The sequence below is a fragment of the Alosa pseudoharengus genome, unplaced genomic scaffold, assembly GCF_046254945.1.
Source record: "Alosa pseudoharengus isolate Yale_2024_CS ecotype anadromous, Long Island Sound unplaced genomic scaffold, YU_APseudo_1.1 YU_APseudo_1.1_scf_4, whole genome shotgun sequence".
NCBI lineage: Eukaryota > Metazoa > Chordata > Actinopteri > Clupeiformes > Clupeidae > Alosa > Alosa pseudoharengus.
The window spans coordinates 45,526,277-45,547,087 of NW_027468774.1; the positions used below are offsets into that span (position 1 = coordinate 45,526,277).

Here is a 20,811-nt window from a genome sequence, read left to right on the forward strand (position 1 = left end):
GAAGGAAATACAGTGCATGAAAATGCAAAAATATGATGCGTTCATATGGTTAAATTATTTGCTTGGTAGATAAGGTTTAATATAGTTAGAATGACTGAACAGTTAAATAGGTTGATAATTGAAATGGTTAAATTATTTAGGCAGATAGTTGACGATAACTAACAGTTGGAATGGCTCCAATGTTTGCTAGTAGTTATGCTAACTATGTTAATAAAGATAATAATGTTAACCAAGTTACTATGCTAACTAGCATGCTAACAATGTTAAAATGTTAACTATGCTAACCATATGACTTAGCTAACCTAGCTAATCATTTTTATTAGTTATGATAACTATGCTAATTAAAATGCTAACATGCTAACTATGCTAACCATGTGACTTAGCTAATTTAGCTAATCATTTTTTGCAGTTTTGCAAAAAATGCTAACTAGCATGCTAACATGCTAGCATGCTAACTATGCTAACCACGTGACTTAGCTAACTTAGCTAATCATTTTTAGTAGTTTAGCAAAAAATGCTAACTAGCATGCTAACATGCTAGCATGCTAACTATGCTAACCATGTGACTTAGCTAACTTAGCTAATCATTTTTAGTAGTTTAGCAAAAAATGCTAACTAGCATTCTAACATGCTAGCATGCTAACTATGCTAACCATGTGACTTAGCTAATTTAGCTAATCATTTTTAGTAGTTTAGCAAAAAATGCTAACTAGCATGCTAACATGCTAGCATGCTAACTATGCTAACCATGTGACTTAGCTAACTTAGCTAATCATTTTTAGTAGTTTAGCAAAAAATGCTAACTAGCATGCTAACATGCTAGCATGCTAACTATGCTAACCATGTGACTTAGCTAACTTAGCTAATCATTTTTAGCAGTTTTGTAAAAAATGCTAACTAGCATGCTAACATGCTAGCATGCTAACATGCTAACTATGCTAACCATGCTAACTAGCTACAGTGGGTAGGAGTCATAGTTGATGACAAGTAACAGTTACAATGGCTGAACAGTTAAAAAGTTCAGTAGTTTAAAGGGTTATATTGTTTAACAGTGAAATATTGTAGTGAGGACTTTTATTTTGAAACAGTTTTTGGCAGAGGAAGCAGTTGAACAGGATGTGTAGTCTTAATAGGGCCAGTTTGTATGCTTAAAGCCTGAGACTGGCAGTTGAAACAGGTGGCCCGAACACCTGCCATAGGATTCTAATTGCTTAACGGCCGTATTGTGATGTCATAATCATAATGTTAAGTCAATGGGGAAATTTTGATTAGTTTTTAATTAATAGTTTAAAAAGTATAAAAGTTACAAAGTTGAAAAATACAAAGCTCACATGTCCTAAGTAAGACCTACGTAACATAGTTTGAATGAAGTTTCTACGTTAAACGGTTGAAGCTGCATTAAGTGCGTTAGAAGAAGAATAATAATAAAATGCCTTGGAATAACAGTACAGTGCATTTTCATGCACTGTAATAAAATGCCTAGGAAGAACAGTACAGTGCATTTTCATGCACTGTAATAAAATGCCTTGGAATAACAGTACAGTGCATTTTCATGCACTGTAATAAGAAGCCTAGGAAGAACAGTACAGTGCATTTTCATGCACTGTAATAAAATGCCTTGGAATAACAGTACAGTGCATTTTCATGCACTGTAATAAAATGCCTTGGAATAACAGTACAGTGCATTTTCATGCACTGTAATAAGAAGCCTAGGAAGAACAGTACAGTGCATTTTCATGCACTGTAATAAGAAGAAGTTGCCTAGGAAGAACAGTACAGTGCATTTTCATGCACTGTAACTAGAAAATGTAATTCCAGGGAATTACGAGTGCATGAAAATGAAGCCAGGACAGACATAGCATAGCTTAATAAAAACTTGATAGTTTAGACGTAGACAGTTTAAAAGTTGAATGTAGATAGTTTTACAGTTGTTAATAGACAGATAGTTTAAAATATGATGTAAAATATCATACAGAGTATAAACAAACTATATTGGTTGCTAGGTAGAGGAGGTTTAATATAGTTAGAATGACTGAACAGTTAAATAGGTGGATAGTTTAAATGGTTAAATTATTTGCTAGGTAGATGAGGTTTAATATAGTTGGAATGACTGAACAGTTAAATAGGTTGATGGTTTAAAAGGTTGAATTATTTGCTAGGTAGATAAGGTTTAATATAGTTGGAATGACTGAACTAGCTAGATAGATGAGGTTGAAGCTGTATTAAACGCACAAAAAGCGTTTTGAAAAATAAGAAGAACTAGAAAACGCCAGGGAATTACCAGTGCATGAAAATGCAAAACATATGGTGTGAAATATATTGTTAAAACAGATGATGTGCTAATTGGCAACCAACATGATGAGGTTTAATATAGTTGAAATGACTGAACTAGGTAGATGAGGTTTAATATAGTTGGAATGACTGAACTAGGTAGATGAGGTTTAATATAGTTGGAATGACTGAACAGTTAAATAGGTGGATAGTTTAAATGGTTAAATTATTTGCTAGGTAGATGATGTTTAATATAGTTGGAATGACTGAACTAGTTAGATGAGGTTTAATATATTTGGAATGACTGAACAGTTAAATAGGTGGATGGTTTAAAAGGTTAAATTATTTGCTAGGTAGATGGTGTTTAATATAGTTGGAATGACTGTACTAGGTAGATGAAGTTTAATATAGTTGGAATGACTGAACAGTTAAATAGGTGGATAGTTTAAATGGTTAAATTATTTGCTAGGTAGATGATGTTTAATATAGTTGAAATGACTGAACAAGGTAGACGAGGTTTAATATAGTTGGAATGACTGAACAGTTAAATAGGTGGATAGCTTAAAAGGTTAAACTATTTGCTAGATAGATGAGGTTTAATATAGTTGGAATGACTGAACAGTTAAATAGGTGGATAGTTTAAAAGGTTAAACTATTTGCTAGGTAGATGATGTTTAATATAGTTGGAATGACTGAACAGTTAAATAGGTGGATGGTTTAAAAGGTTAAATTATTTGCTAGGTAGATGATGTTTAATATAGTTGGAATGACTGAACTAGGTTGACGAGGTTTAATATAGTTGGAATGACTGAACAGTTAAATAGGTGGATAGCTTAATACAGGGGTCTCAAACACCCGGCCCGCGGGCCAAATCCGGCCCGCGTCCGGCCCAATTCCGGCCCGCGACGTATGTCAAAATAATAATGTAATCCGGCCCTTGATACTTTTTAATTGCGACAAACAACGATACTGATTAAAATAGACGATAGTTCCAAGTAGGGTGACAAATCTCATTTGTACTCTGCTCCACTATGTGCTAGACATCCAGAGCTTCATTCAAACCCAAAATCGCTGCGCAAAGTTTTCAGGAAATACTTGTAATACACGCGAGAAACACAAAGACGTGCATTTGTAATGACGCGGAATCGATGCAGGGCATAGTCTTGCACAAATCAAAGCAGAAATTAAGCCGAAATAGGTCTACACCAAATGTTGAAAAACATTTACGTGTGATGAAATCTTAGGTAGAATATGTTATTCACCTATTCTAAATCTGAAGGAGAATATCCTTTTGGAGATTATGATCGATTGTCTATTGAATGGAGGTGCGTCTGCGTGTAGCCTATACGACGGTGTCCACTAAGCATACCGTGCTTATTTCGACCCTCTGCTCAACATAGATTGGAGGTTGCAGTGGTAATCGTAACGATAGTGTCCGTAATGGACGTGGTACAGACAGCAGGGCTAGTAGAAATAGGGCTCTAAACTACAAAGTCACCCGCAATATGATGCGAACTTCTGGGTACTCAGATTACCCGCGATAGGAACTGATTTGACCAGAATACTTTATTGTAGGCCTTGTGGTTTAGAAACCATATACATCTTAGGTGTTGGTATACATCTTAGGTGTTTTCCTGTTAATTTGTTATGTGGGTAATATGAAAAAAGGAAAGTAAACCTGCTCAAATATGTTCATCCAGTATTTACTGAAAGGTGCATAATTTGAGGTGCTTGCCATCCAGTGGCAAATTAGATGGGTAAATTTACCCCCTTCATAAACTTTTGTTTTACTCAAAGATTGTTACATTTACAGTAGGACTTTATCTTTGACCACTTTCAAGCCATGGCCTTTTGACATTTTGATATAAAAATCCAATGGTGTTGCTTTCTTAACCCTGACGCCTATAGTTTGCCAGGTTTAAAAAAGTTATGAGAGGAAATATTTTTATTTGGTGTGTGTAAGACCTGAGACAGTGCAGGCTGCACGTTCACAACAGACACGCCCACTTCAGCCCTGCACAGCTTCCCCGGAGTTTTAGCTACACCTGGGAATAATCACTAATTAACCTCACCCTTTATATTCAGTTGAAGCACCTCACACCAACGTGAGGTATTGTTGTTTGTGACTCTACTAAGCCTGTATAGCATACTATCGAATTCTGAACTCTCGTTTTTGACCTGTTTGCCTGACCTCGGATTACTCTTTTGGATTCTCCCTTGGATTGTTTATTGGATTGTTTATCGGATTGTTTATCGGACTTGTGACCTGCTGCCTGAACTTTATTAAAACAAACTTGCTCGCTGCATTTGAGTCTGAGGTTCATTCTTTACAGAATACCTCACCATGCAAAATTCAGACTCAGCAGCTTCTCGTCAGGGACCGCCGTCTACTGCGGAACAGACATTGCAGGAACTGGTGGATCTTATGCGGACTCACCTTCTGCCTCCGGGAACTCCACCACCCGTAAGTCCAGGCCACCAGCCCCCTTCTGTAATTGCTCTGCCAGAGAAATATGACGGAAACCCAGAAAGATGCAAGGGTTTTCTCATGCAATGCTCTCTGTACCTAACGCATTATCGCGAAAGGTTTCCAACGGAGGTGGATAAAGTACACTTTGTGCTGTCCCTTTTGTCTGGTCGTGCGCTGGATTGGGCAACCTCTTTATGGCATCAAAACAATGACGTTTTAAAAAATGAGTCTGATTTTTATGGTCTTTTTGAAGAAGTTTTTGATCATCCTGCAGCTGGCCGTGATGTAGGCAATCTCTTGTGTGAAATTCGGCAAGGGCGACGATCTGCAGCTGCATACGCTCTGGATTTCAGAACATTAGCAGCAGGAAGTGGATGGGGCGACGCTGCGCTGTTGACCATGTATCGACGCGGACTGAGACCGGATTTACAAGCTGAATTGGCCTGTCGTGCTGACGTGAGACAACTCAGTCGTTACATCCGTATGTCCATTTCTATCGATAACCTGTTGCGTGAACGACAGCCTATTGGGGCCTTCGCTCCCTCTGCAGCATCTGGTTTTAGTCCTGAGCCGGAGCCTCTCTCAACTCCGGAGCCTATGCAACTTGGGCGAGTACCTCTTTCTCGGGAGGAAAGACAGAGGCGCATCCAACAGCGTCTGTGTATGTACTGTGGAGAAGCGGGACACCAAGTTCGCAATTGTCCTACACGGCCCAGGAATCCTCCTACTCCAAATATGGGCACCGGGGTAAGAGTTACTGTTTTATATAATGTTTCCCATAAACAACTAACTCTTCCTGCTCAACTGTTCTACCATGATCGCACTGTCTCTCTACCAGCGTTAATCGACTCCGGAGCTGCCGGTAACTTCATTGATGCCACACTAGCGGAAAAGAATGGATTCCCTTTGCAGAAAATTGAACCGCCGTTGACTGTATATACACTGGATGGGCGGCCCATGGGCTCCGGATGGGTAACTCATCAGACTATACCCTTGACTTTAAAGGTTGGTGCTTTCCATCAAGAAACTATGCAACTCTTAGTCATCCATTCTCCATGCGATCAACTTGTGCTTGGCTACCCCTGGCTACAACTGCATGATCCAGTGATATCCTGGAGAAATGGGGAGTTAAAATCATGGAGCCCTCAATGTATTACGTCTTGTCTGAATATTCCCTGCCGCTCCACTTCTATTGAGAGCCCCTCTGAGGCTTTGCCTATCGCGGAGACTGTACCTTCAGTGTATCATAGTTTCTCTGATGTATTTTCAAAAACCCGAGCTACTGAGCTACCTCCACACAGGCCGTGGGACTGTGCCATTAACTTGTTACAGGGCGCTCCGTTACCCCATAGTCGTGTTTATCCATTATCCATTCCAGAAACTGAGGCTATGGAGAGTTATATTGATGAAGCACTGGGCCAGGGATTCATCAGACCGTCCACATCTCCTGCCGCGTCTGGGTTCTTCTTCGTGGAAAAGAAAGATGGGGGCCTCCGCCCCTGCATTGACTACCGGACCCTGAACAACAGCACAGTAAAGTTTCGTTATCCCCTGCCTCTGATCCCTGCTGCTTTGGAACAAATGCGACAGGCCACACTGTTTTCAAAATTGGATCTCCGTAGTGCTTACAATCTCGTTAGAATTCGTGAAGGGGATGAATGGAAGACTGCTTTTGTCACCACCAGGGGCCACTATGAGTACAGGGTTATGCCCTACGGACTTACTAACGCACCTGCCGTGTTCCAATCTTTTATGAATGAGACTTTTTGGGACTGTTTTTGGTTGTGTTTATTGATGACCTGTTAATTTACTCCTCTGATCCAGCAACTCATGTCCAACATGTCTGCCAGGTCCTTCAACGCCTCCGAGAACACAACCTATTCGTGAAGGCCGAAAAGTGTGAGTTTCACAGTACAACCGTCTCCTTCCTTGGTTATGTCCTGGGTCCAGAGGGTGTCATGATGGATGACAGGAAGGTGGCGGCCGTACAACAATGGGAGGAGCCGAAGACCGTAAAGGAACTCCAACGTTTCCTGGGATTTTCTAATTTCTATAGAAGATTCATTAGGAACTTCAGCTCGGTGGCAGCCCCTCTCACGAACCTCGTCGGAAAGGGTAAAGGGGCTTTGGCCTTGAATGACTCTGCTAAACATGCTTTTGTCAGGTTAAAGCATTTATTTTGTTCTGCACCCATTCTCAAACAGCCTAACCCCGCACTTCCCTTTGTCGTTGAGGTGGATGCTTCGGAAGTGGGCATAGGGGCTATATTGTCCCAGCGACACGGTAGCCCAGGCAAGCTGTTTCCTTGTGCGTATTTTTCTCACAAATTGACCCCTACAGAGAGGAATTACGATGTTGGCAATCGAGAACTCCTTACAGTGAAGATGGCGTTGGAGGAATGGCGACACTGGCTGGAGGGGGCAACACATCCTTTTGTGGTTTTGACAGATCATCGCAATCTGGAATATATACGTGAGGCCAAAAGGCTCAATTCCAGACAGGCAAGGTGGGCGCTGTTCTTTACACATTTTAACTTCTCTGTGACTTATCGCCCAGGTTCAAAAAATGAAAAAGCGGACGCACTATCCAGGCAGTTCGGCCCACCTGAGGCGCCACCTCCAGATCTTGACTCCGTCTTGTATTGTGGCCCCGGTGCGTTGGGAGATTGACGATGACATTCAAGAAGCCCTGCGGAATGACCCGGCTCCACCTGACGCTCCAGCCGAACGGGTGTTCGTGCCAGCCACGGTGAGACCTCGCCTTATGCAGTGGGTGCACACATCCCTCAGTTCCGGGCATCCTGGAATCTCCCGCACCACAGAGCTGATTTCCCGGCGGTTCTGGTGGCCCTCTCTGAAGGATGATGTCCGGGATTATGTAATAGCCTGTCCTGTTTGTGCCCAGTGTAAAGCCTCTCGAGACCTTCCTAAAGGTCTGTTAGAACCCCTTCCAGTGCCCCATCGGCCATGGTCTCATATTAGTGTGGACTTTGTGACCGATCTTCCTCCATCTAATGGTTTTAATACCATTCTGGTAATTGTAGACCGTTTTTCTAAAATGTGTCGACTTGTTCCCCTGTCTGGCTTGCCTAGTGCGATGAAAATGGCTGAATGTCTTTTCAACCATGTATTTAGGTTTTACGGCATCCCTGAAGACGTTGTGTCTGATCGTGGGTCCCAGTTCACCTCTCGAGTATGGAGGGCTTTTTGTCAACGTCTTCAGGTTTCCATCAGCCTATCATCAGGCTACCACCCGCAATCTAATGGGCAGACGGAGCGGTTGAACCAAGAACTGGGTAGATACCTGAGACAATACTGTCAGGACAATCAGTGTGACTGGAGCCGCTACCTGGGATGGGCTGAGTATGCCCAGAATTCCTTGTGCCACACCTCATTACGCTTAACGCCATTTCAGTGTGTTCTAGGATACCAGCCACCTCTGTACCCCTGGGAGATAGCCCCTACAGATGTGCCTGCAGTGGAGGACTGGTTCAAACGCAGTGGGAGCGTATGGGAGTCTGCGCACACGCATCTGCAGAGAGCGATCAAGTCCCAGAAGCGCTTTGCGGACTGACGGCGTCGCCCACACCAAGGATTCCAGGTCGGACAGCGAGTATGGCTGTCTACTCGTGACATCAAGCTGCGCCTTCAGTGCCACAAGCTAAGTCCCAGGTACATTGGGCCCTTTAAGATTGTGAAACGTATTAACCCTGTGTCTTATCGTCTACAGCTCCCTGTGAGATATCGAATAGCCCCAACATTCCATGTGTCCCTCCTCAAGCCTGTCCACTACAGCCCCATGAACCCACCGACAGTGACCCCTTCTAATGCCCCGGCACCATTGGATATAGATGGCGAACCGGCGTATGCGGTGAAAACGCTCCTGGATTCCCGATACCGGGGGGGGCGATTGGAGTATCTTGTGGATTGGGAGGGGTATGGACCGGAGGAGCAGTCATGGACCCCTGCACGAGACGTCCTGTGTCCGTCGCTCATCAGAGAATTCCATCGGACCCACCCAGGGCGCCCTGCGCCCCGTCGACGTGGCCGTCCGGTCGCTGGAAGGTCTTCAGGAGCATCCCGTGGAGGGGGGGGTACTGTAAGACCTGAGACAGTGCAGGCTGCACGTTCACAACAGACACGCCCACTTCAGCCCTGCACAGCTTCCCCGGAGTTTTAGCTACACCTGGGAATAATCACTAATTAACCTCACCCTTTATATTCAGTTGAAGCACCTCACACCAACGTGAGGTATTGTTGTTTGTGACTCTACTTAGCCTGTATAGCATACTATCGAATTCTGAACTCTCGTTTTTGACCTGTTTGCCTGACCTCGGATTACTCTTTTGGATTCTCCCTTGGATTGTTTATTGGATTGTTTATCGGATTGTTTATCGGACTTGTGACCTGCTGCCTGAACTTTATTAAAACAAACTTGCTCGCTGCATTTGAGTCTGAGGTTCATTCATTACAGTGTGAAACACACACATACCTGTTTTTATGCTTTTCATTTGTTTTATAATTTGTATTAATATTTATTTTATCATTATTTTATTTATAAGCTAAGGTTCCTAGCACAGGTGTCTAAAACTAGATAAAAACACTTGCACTTTCTGTTTGCAGTTTTGTGTGGTATTTGAAAAAAAGAACATTGCATTTTCAGAAATAGCCGGCCCTCCAATCAGATGTTGGCAGAATTGGCCCCCAGCTCATTTGAGTTTGAGACCCCTGGTTTAAAAGGTTAAATTATTTGCTGGATAGATGATGTTTAATATAGTTGGAATGACTGAACTAGGTTGACGAGGTTTAATATAGTTGGAATGACTGAACAGTTTCTCAGGCTTATAGCATAGAATGAGACTGTATGCTTAAAGCCTGAAAAACTGACAGTTGATCTACGTGGCCTGGCCACCTGGCACAATATTCTAATTGCTATGATGTCATAAAGCCTGAGAAAATACGTAAGAAAAAGCTACTGGAACCGTACACAGAGCATGTAGTGGTCCGCTGCATTCGGCTGCCTACTCCATGCCGGTATTATGATTGCCGTTTTTGATCCCATGTTTTCCTACAAAAGTAAGGGTCATACATCCATAAACTACAACTTTACATTTGTAAAGGCATCTATGTGACATGGTATTGCAATCAATGAACTCACCGGCAATCGAACTTCACCCGTTTTCAGGGTGGGAACCACGTATAAATCCATTACATGGACATCCATTCCCTGTAGGTTATTTTAAGTCAGTATTTAATAACGGCACCAAAATTATATAAAATCTAAAAATTAACACTTACATGTCTTTTGGCTGCCTCTCCAATGAGCTTAAAGCAAGCATTCCCAATCTAAGAAAACAGAATGCATTGGATTACAAAACTCCAATAAAGCCACTGCAATTATCCAAACCCTAAGCATTATCTACTTACGTTGCTCTCAAGCTTTTCTTCTAACCCCAAGCTCCAAAAGTCCTCCCTCCGTAGGCAGACGGGACCATCCAGCACAATGAGTTCTGCTGCTGGACGTGCTTTGTCCAGCACATAGTTCAGCAAAGAATGGGGGGAAAAAAACATTATCCCTGTTTTCCATTAGCCCTTGTAAGGTGTTCATATTTTCGTTACTCAGTCAACGTGTCAATTTTTGACCATTATTGGTGCCAAGGTCATTATGGGCCTCATTCACCAGTGTCTTCCTAAGAATTATCTGAACTGTGTTCTTAAGAAGGTCCTACGGAAACTCTTAGGCAGATTCACAAAGGTGCTGTATAACAAGAAAGAAGACTCTTGTAATTGGCACTCACCAGTTCATCCTGGAGAGGCCCCAGGTCATTGGACCACAGTGGACCACGGCTTGCATACTGGTGATCCACCAGCCAACCACCTGCTGCGTAAACATGGTCCCCTTGCCTCGATGGTGTGCTATTACCTTTAACAACAGAAAAAGGTTGTTGGCGTCACTCTGACATACAACAGATACATAGAGAATACAAATTTAGACATCCGTAACTCATACAAATCTAACCTTTCATACGGAAATAGGGCCGCAGACGTGAGACATTCATTGTCTTCACTTTACCCTCCACCCTCAGAGTTGCCACACCTTTTGAGGTGACCGAGGTGAGGTTAAATGGCCCCTGGTGTCGGGTCTGGAGTGTAGCCCTTTTTTTGGGGGGGGGGTTCTCCGCGATGAGGACCTCATCTCCGGCCTCTAAACAGACCTGCCTCACCCGCTTGTTTTTTCTGTTTTCAAAGCTTTTTTTGTATTTGTTCTGGGCCTTCTCGATGTTGCTGATGACCTAAAAGGTCAGTAAATAGAATTTAGTATACTTCAAGGCATGCAATCATCTTGTACATAAGTTACATAAGTTACATCACACCCAACCTTCTCGTTTAAAGCTTTGACTTTGGCCAAGGTACTGTCAAGCTCATCCTCTGGATTGTCCACTTCAAAGTTGTCCTCCATTGGACAAGTATTCAAAGCCTCTGGGAGACGGGGGTGACGATGGAAGAGCAGATAATACGGGCTGTGCTGTGTCGATCTCTAATTTCAAAAAAGCATTTTAGCATGCATGCATACTTTCCACAACAAAAGTAACACTAACAAAAACATCCCTGTGAAATGTCAGACCAACCTGTTTCGCTGTGTTGATTCCATACACAATGGCTGGCAGATGAATGTCCCAATTCACATAGCGTCTGAGGGCACGCTTTACATTTTGGTTGGTCCGTTCATCCTTTACCATCAAAATGCTTTTATTACATACATACTCATCTTAAGCAAACAAAACATTCACAGACTGAATATCATTGAACTAGCATTTTGTACCAGCACACTTACTTGTCCATTTGTTTGTGGATGGTAGGCACTGGACACTGCATGTTGAATATTCAGTGCCTCAAAGATATGTTTGTTTAGCTGCCAATCCAAAATATAGGTTATAAGCATTGAAAACATGTCCCGCATTGTCCCACCCAAACTTAAAGCTATTCCCCAATTTGGTCTGCATCTATTTATTGTTGTAAGTGCAGTATGCCATTGGGAATTTTGCAGAAGACGTACCTCATTCACAAACTCACTGCCTCTGTCCGAAATTATTTTCCGGACCATACCAAACATATAGAGCTTAGAGACCAGGGCTGCTGATGTCTCACTGGCAGAACCGTTCTTTAGGGGCTCTGCAATGACCCATTTTGTGAACAGATCAGTGATGGTTAAAATGTACTGGTGCTCTCTCTGAGTCTCTCTAAGAGGACCAATCAGATCCATGCCCACCACATCCCATGGCTCTTTCACCTGTGGATATGCAATAACTTTATTAGATACATAAATGTCTTCTACACTTACAATTGTAGACCGAGGCAAACCCTACCTTTATTGGGTGGAGGACCCGTGGAACAGTCTTGATGGGATCATTTAATTGGCATTGCCGACAACATCGCACCTGATGTATGAAAGCAAAAAACTTTAAAGGAAGCACTCTGGTGTGAGGATCTTCACTTTTCTTTGAACTGTAACATTTCTGATCCTGCACCCGAAATACATGGATGGGTGTGATTAAGCTTTGCCTGTTAAATTAGTTTGCAAGCCATGACGAAATTATCATATCGATTTTACCCATTCTTCCACATCTGCCTTTAGAGTGGACCAGAAGTAGCCAGCAGTGACCCGGTCTCTGGTGGCCCTCACTCCAGCGTGGTTACCAGTGCCAGGCTTGTTGTGGCACTCCTTCAAGACAGCTTCCTTTTTTTGCTCGGACATAACAACCAGCCTCATGAACTGCCTGCTTGGGCCAGTGTAGAATAACTGGTTGTCTGAAGAAAATATTCAAGATTTATTGAGTGACTGATTGATTGATTAGTATGTCTCTGAGTGTGTACAATGTTATCTCAACTTACCATTTACAACAAAGGTGTTGGCCACCCGTATGACTCTCTTCCGGTCAACTGCGGCAACAGCGGCATCGACAGCCCCACTGAGTAGATACTGCCGAAGAGCAGCATGAAATGAGTACTGGTCCATGTTTCTTTGAACAAATGATAAAAAAAAACATAGATATCTAGTAAGCATACACTACTAAAATATGTTTACATTTAGGTACCAAGATGGGAGACTAAATCAAATCAAATTTATTTATACAGTATATTTGACAAACACAGACCCAATGTGCCCCAAAAGAAAGGGAGTAAAACAACAAACATGACCAAACAATAAAGATTAGATAAATATATAAATATAGAGATTAAAATGCATATAATATCAAGTGAATAAAATCAATGTTCAACTGTGAGTTTAGAAAGTCCATCAAATATTTTGTGTCATGTGGGGGCATTGACTAACAAAGTAAACCAGGTTTGGTGCCATAGACAGTAAAAGATAGTTTGGTGCCCTGTATGAAGCAATCCACCACTTGCTCGACGATGATGTCACTTTCTCTGATTGGGTGTAGTAGATTAGATCATTTATAATTGGTCAATTTTTTGGCATACGTCACATCGTTCTCCAGATTTCCTAATCCTGCAAACCACCACGACAAGTGTCTGTCATTCCCACGGTAATTTCACATGGGTTGCCATGTGGTTTGTGAGATGAGACCAAGTTCTCAGAAAAATAGCCTATATTTTGACTAGCTGCTACACCCGACGAATTATTTTCACAGATTGTGCAGGTAAGAGTACAGCGTTCAGATGTTCAATGTATCTTTGTCTTTAGAAATTTTGATATTGTTGAATAACAGAATATAACTGTGTCTTGCATATGTGAACGTTAGCTATCGTTAGCCGTTTGGGTAATCATTAATCGAACAGTTAATGTTATGCAATTGTAATTTAAATAGGGGCTGCATTGACCATTAGCTATTATTTATTCATGTCGGTGTTAGCTAGCTTACTAAATCTTAAGGTTGCTGTATTTCTTTGGATGGTTTATGGTCTAAGGTTAATAATGTGCATTTATCAGGTTGATGCCACTAACATAACGACCATGACTAAGTTAACTTCACCAGAGGAAATTGACTTGGAGATATGTGCGGTAAGTACTTTTTTTTTACTGGTTAACGTTAGTTAAGATATTAACATCGATGGATTGTAGTATGGACCGATATGTCCATGGGGCTGATTTCGATAGCCAGTTGGCCCCCTGATAGCCATTTTCTTTTTTTATTGTAGCCGAGTTTAAGCATGGGCTAACATTAGCTTCGACAGTTTCCCGGGGATTTAGTTAAGAACGCTGCGCGTTATAGTTAAGAACGCTGCGCGTTACACTGACATCACTCATCATGCCTGGCTAGGTTTCCCGCTTATGCCTGAGCCGCGTTTTCGCTGAATTAACAGACATATTCTTTGATGATAAAGCTATCCCATGTAACTGTAGCATATTTTGATCAAACTCCGTCACGTTAATGTCGCCTAATAGCCATCGTGACAATTTAGTAGTATTCTAGATATTATTGTTGCAGAAATATCAAATATCCTTCGGTAATGTCACTGTTTAATTACAATATATATATATATATATATAGCTGCTACTGTATATTCATGACATTTATCTACATGTCATGTGTTAACGTTAGGGTTCACCGCCAGTGACAATAGCTATGTTGTAACTTAAAACGTTAACGTGAGCGTTGTTCGACATCACACCAGAGCCCGTCTTATTAGACATTCTCTGATCACACATAGTTAGCATTTGTCATAGCAGATGACGTTGGTACAAAAATAGCCCATTTTCTTCGGAAATGCACAATATATAGTTATTCATGACATTTATCTACATGTCATGTGTTATTGGATAACGTCAACGTTGGGTAAAGTTGACATTATCAACATCAAGGAAGGTCAAAGGTGCTCGCGCAGCCAAAGTTTAAGGTTAACGTTACAGTTATCGTTGGCTAGCCTAATAGCGTTAAAGTTAGTTCACTTAAGTGACTTTTTAACATTGTAGCCACCATACACTTACCTTTTCAGCAACTCTTGCTCTTTAGAAAGAAACAGCCTAAAACTATCTACTGCTAATGATAATCTATTTATTTAACTGAACTAAATTAAACTAAATCGACCTAACTTTATCTAGCAGCTATCTATTTATCAAACTAAAACAAAGATTAGCTACGATATTTAACGCTACAAACAAACAAACAAACAAATGTCAAACTATTCTAACTAACTAAACAAATCTACTCTATCTGACGTTAATCTAAAACAATGTAAAATAAATCAATAAAAATATTGCCTATTACTAAAATGCTATTACTAAAATGCTGTCTCTCGTATGTCTCTTCAATATCTCTTATCTCTATTACCACCAACGTCTGCGCAGATTGATGGTAGCCAGGGGCTATTATAGTTGCGGCTTGTTGGCAAGCACGCGACAAGCACGCAACGTTTCAATGTGCAGTATTCTGTTCTATTCATCTGATAAGTAAAGTGCCAGGATTGATTTCAGTGAAGCATAGGAAAGCTATGAGTTGACAAAATAGGTTGTATGGGCTCTAAGCTCACTTATAGTGTGATCCCTTGTAATATAGCTGACATATGTAAGTCACTTTGGTCAAGAAGTGTCTGCTAAATGTAATGTAATGTAATGTAATAGTCGGCAAACCAGTTTTCTGTTCTTTGACATGGCTGTCAACAAGCACCTTAAAATGAATGTTTTAGTTCTATCAAAACGTAAAAATTAGAATGTATGTGAGTCTTAAGGTCCATGGGCGGCTCTACAAGGAGCACTGCTGTGGCACTTCCCTACTCACCTCTGCCTTTGCTAACTAAGTGGGTTAGGTTGACCTAGTATCCAAGCAATGGAAGGCAATACCATCAAATGCAATTGAGTATGTTTCTTATTCCAGAGATGAGGGAAATTACTTGCCTCTTTCATGCATTTCCTTTGTCCATCTCTTGTGTTTGGGGAATGCCATTTGAAGTCACTCTTCAGGTCACAATGTTGATGTGAAGATTAGAAATGTATTCTCTTCTGTTATATTCTGCTCCTTTCGTGTTCACTCCAACTCTAAACATCTTGTTTATACAGTACCCAACAGTGAAACTTTATTCGACTTTGATACACACAAGCCACCATTTGTTGGCATTACTTGAAATTCCATAGAAAATGCTTGGGGTCATTTTTGACCCAATGTATGGAAAAGTGTGGTAATGATACAAAAAAATATACCAATGATGATGCAAATCCAAATGGCCTCATGTCAAAGACAAAATATTTGAGGAATACATGGAAGATTAAACATTAAAAATGTAAAAGATATTGCAACAACAAAAAAATGCTGGGGTCATATTTGACTCCACTTATGCATGTAAGGGTCAAAGATATCTGTTGGATTGTCTCCCATTTGGCCTTAATCACAGATGCATCAGAGTATTGATTGTATTATGACCTGTAGATTCTTAGCGTTTGCCCTTTTGTTTTTCAGTACTGCAGTGTATGAATAATGATGATAGTGATAGTGTTCTAGTGCTGTAGTAATATTATTCTAATACATTATTTTGTCTGTCCTATTTCTCTCTCTCACTCTCATTTAACAGTTCACACCATCAGAATGGGCAGTGCAACCAAGTTCACCAAGACTCCCCAGTACAAGCTGAAAACAAATGTCAGGATCAAAACAAGTATGGTTTGCTGAACACAAAATCAAGCTTCAGACATTGCATGATTCACTATTTTGTACGTAGGCCCAGAGGACTGTTAGGGGGCAGGCTATTTATTATCAAGTAGGAGTATAGTAAATAATTTAGTCAACATTTTAACTCAATGTTGGTTTAAGTTATAAACAAAACATGTTATAAATGGAAAAAATCCATGGTTCTGCGTCACTGTTGGTAAAATGATCATGATGGCCTATATATTTCAGCCATATTTGGTTTAGTCTTGTGTAGGTCTATAGGCTACATCTACTTTGCTCTATTATAAATTAGTTTTCTTTAGGCCTTATAGGCTGTATTGTAATATGCTATAATGTTTGAAATATATGCATCTCAATGTATCAATACTTCCCAAAAGTCATCAGATGTCATCATTTAAAGGGTTATTTTTAAAAAATAGTGCATTCATTTCTGTGAACTGACCACCGTGGAGTCCATTATCCCGCTTATTCCACTGTTGCCACTTGCGTTGTGTTCATTTCCTGTTACAATTTAAACGTTTTAATCGCTAAAACTGTCTTGTTTGTAGAACTAATTTCTTCCGACACATATCAACTAATTTCTCAACTTGCAGGACAAACTGCCGTTACTAGTTCTAAATGGATGGTTGCTCCGGCCAAAGGCCAGTCGTTAGTTCTATCTCTCCCGTTGTCAAGTGGGCTTATCCCAAGATTCTGATGAACTTTAGTTTTGAAACATCGCTATTTTACTTAGCCTGCTGTCATCCATCTAGCTAAAAGCCACCTCCGTCATATGCTACAATGTTGCCATGTTCTGAACGTCTGCATTTTACAGCTCGGATGCAACGTGACAGTTCATTTAAACTTCACAACGAGTTCGGCAAATTAATATACAAGTGTGATACGGCCAACAAAATGGATCTACTTCATAGGTGTGCAAATACCATACGGTTAATGGTCGTTCTAAATTACGCAGGACAATGGGAAATTCAACCAAGCAGTGGAATAAATACTTATACTTTCATACTTATATACTGAATGTGATTTTACCTTGGATTTTGGCACAAGGGATTGTAACATCTAATCCTGTGTATTAATGTAATATAATGTAACCCTTGAATTGTTGGAAAACCAGTCCTTATAGGGTGACTTATTTCACCTATTTTAATCAGTGTCGAACCACTGCATAAAGAGTTATAATACATCGGTGTAAATAAAATGCATTAAAAATGAAAAATGGTCAACTCAAGGTGATTCTCTTTCACAGAAAAGCCCAAGGACTCAGAACATGAAGCCAAAGAAGTAGATGATGACTTGGCACAGTGACACCAGATGGAAAAGCCCATTGCAGTGGTCAACCCTACTGGAGATGAATGCATCAATAAGTTATCTAAATCATGTTTTGACATTAGACATCTAAGTTTGGCCATGTTTTTTAGGCTTATGACTCAGCCACTGCACATGGTTTGTAGAGAAAGGCACGCACACTCTATTCTGTGAGATGAAAATGTTTGCATGGCTCTGATTGGAAATTGCCAGAAGGGATAGGTCAAGCAGGAGCAGTGTGAAAGGCATCCTAATTGCTTGAGTGGGAGGGGAAACGTCTAATGGCCACCTTACACCAAACAAGTTTGACAAGATTTGGGAAAGATTCTTAAAAGATTGTAGTATTTTAACTAATGCCCCCCATTCAAGCTTTACTCAAAAGACTCCAATCTTTCCCAAATCTTGTCAAAGTTGTTTGGTGTAAGGAGGCCATTAGTCTAATAGCCTTGCACCAAACCACCAAAGTACTCATGACTGTCAGGTAGGGGTGTGACGGTATTTTAACACTATTTCAAAAAATTTCCAGTGATGACATATTACAGCAAAAACCTTTTATAGGCTATTTCTTTGTACAGTGTACTTATGCAATGGGCAGCAATCATGAGATGTTTGCTTAATGTTATAGTTGTGAAAACATTAGAAAATGTTATGGGCTTCAAATTGCATACAATACCTGATGTATTTTTTCACATTACATGAATTAAAATGAACGAAGTGTTATTTATATAAGATTGTACTTATGTAGTTAAAAAAAAACTTATTGAGAGGTGAATATAGTCTCTTGTAGCCTATTAGTGTGTTTATAGTCAGAAGTTGCAGAGCATCTTAAAAAGGATGAACACCCAATATGAACACCCATATGCTCTATGGCCTTGAAGGATTTGTTATTTATGCATGCAATAAAATGATATTAATAAATGGTCATTGAGTCCATGTTCTTGTCTCAACACAGCAAGTTAGTTTACTTGTTGCCCTCTCCTCCGCTCTCCTCATTCTCTCAATGCATTTATTCATGGTTGTAATAGCATTTATTTCAATGTAGGTGACTATACTCATCTTTGCAATTCTATCTTTGATTCAGTAGAGTTATTTACACAGGCAAATACGTAGGCTAGCAGTTCACAGTAAAGTAATGAGTCATTTGATGATCATTCCATGTGTGAATTTGAATGTGTGCTCTCGTTTTGATTCAGTGTTGCCTCCTGAAACGCTTACGCAGGTGTCGTGCGTGGATACATGCAAACGTTATGGGCCATTAAATGAATGTATCCAGTTCCCAGATCAGTTCATATTTCATTATTAAATGATAACAATGTTACATGTGAAAACAAAGACTTAACAGTTAGTGTGAGGAGATGGCATGTAGGGTAATGAGAGCTGTCAATTGTGTAACCTAGCTTAAGTGTAAACTAGAAAGCTGTTTCGTACATCTCATCCAGGGTTTTGGTCTGTAGAAGTTACAACTGCAAATATTTTTTTTACGTTCTTCACGTTTTCATGCCGTTGATTCATCGTTGAATTTCGGTCGTCTGACAGAAACCGACCAATCTGGGATGCGTTTCCCAAATAGTTGCTAACCTGTTAGTTGGTTGGCAATGGGGAAATTGCATTGCAACCAGCTAAGTTGCTAACTTGGTTAGCAGCTAGGAAACGCAACCCTGACCAATCAACGTTGATTCGACCTCCTTTGCTATCTGGGTAGCCTCCATACATTTCCGTTGGTTCCTTAAAACATGAACATTTAACTATTAGAACTTTATTACTGCTACAAAGTACAAACAATGTTAACTTGACTTAATATACATTCTCGTTCTCTGGATAGGTAATACTGACATTCGCGCAAGCGTAGAACCGATCATGTAGTGTCGTAAACCATCGTAAAAGACGTTAAGCTTCTGCGCATGCGCAATATTATGCGCATGCGCAGAACGGATCTGGCAGGCGGTACGGATCGTGTACTGACACCGGCCCGAACACCTGCCATAGGATTCTAATTGCTTAACGGCCGTATTGTGATGTCATAATCATAGTTAAGTCAATGGGGAAATTTTGATTCGTTTTTAATTAATAGTTTAAAAAGTATAAAAGTTACAAAGTTGAAAAATACATAGCCCGGGTGTCCTAAGTAAGACCTACGTAACATAGTTTGAATGAAGTTTCTACGTTAAACGGTTGAAGCTGCATTAAATGCGTTAGAAGAAGAATAAGAAGAAGAAGCCTAGGAAGAACAGTACAGTGCATTTTCATGCACTGTAAAAAGCCTTGGAATAACAGTACAGTGCATTTTCATGCACTGTAAAAAGCCTTGGAATAACAGTACAGTGCATTTTCATGCACTGTAATAAGAAGCCTAGGAAGAACAGTACAGTGCATTTTCATGCACTGTAATAAGAAGAAGCCTAGGAAGAACAGTACAGTGCATTTTCATGCACTGTAATAAGAAGAAGCCTTGGAAGAACAGTATAGTGCATTTTCAAGCACTATAATTAACAGACTACTGTCCATCCGGCAGAGGTAAAGCCATGTTAAAGAAAGCTAAATAGCACAACGTATAGGCCTATTAGGATAGAAATGTAAACAAAGCAAGGTTTAGATTAATGAATTAATTATGTTGACTTACCCAAAATAACAGCACGGTGTAGTGTCCATGACAGATTATATCCAATGTAAGTACGACCCCTATGTGATTCCGTGAGCGAGCCGCATCCTGCAACGGAATGGAGCTAAAGCAGATCCGAGGGCAAGATGAAAAGAGTGAGCCATGCTTTTGCACCTTGCTCTTGGAAAGGCCCCCTAAAATAAGATGAGCAGCATAGGTAACGTTAGCTAAACGAGACAGGAAAACATGAAATAGACATTGTCCATGGGTAATAAGTTCAGAGAGAAAAGGTATAGAGAAACAGATAGAAAGCTTGAGCACTCTCTGGTGAAAAGAAAAAAAATGACCAGCATGGTCTGCAGCGATGTCAAGGAGCTTGCACAAGCTCAGAGCTTTCGTAAGCTCGGTTCTTGCACGGCAAGAATGTAATGCAATGTGGTGCAAATCCCCGTGGAACGTGCTTAATGATCGTTCGGTTCGATAACGATTGATGATTGCGATTTGATGATTGCGATTCGAGTCGACTGCCGAGTCGAGTTG

At 40.7% G+C, this 20,811-nt stretch overlaps 1 long non-coding RNA gene across 1 annotated transcript in view; it reads right to left on the reverse strand.

Annotated features, from left to right (window-relative positions):
* Nucleotides 1-18,383: 18,383 nt before the first annotated feature.
* The window catches only part of LOC143102759 (uncharacterized), a 32,929-nt gene continuing 30,501 nt past the window's right edge, over nt 18,384-20,811 (reverse strand). The window contains exons 3-4 of the long non-coding RNA XR_012982641.1: nt 20,293-20,465; nt 18,384-19,397 (exon numbers count right to left, since the gene is read on the reverse strand). This is a non-coding gene — a long non-coding RNA (uncharacterized LOC143102759). The remainder of the gene's footprint in view (nt 19,398-20,292; nt 20,466-20,811) is intronic.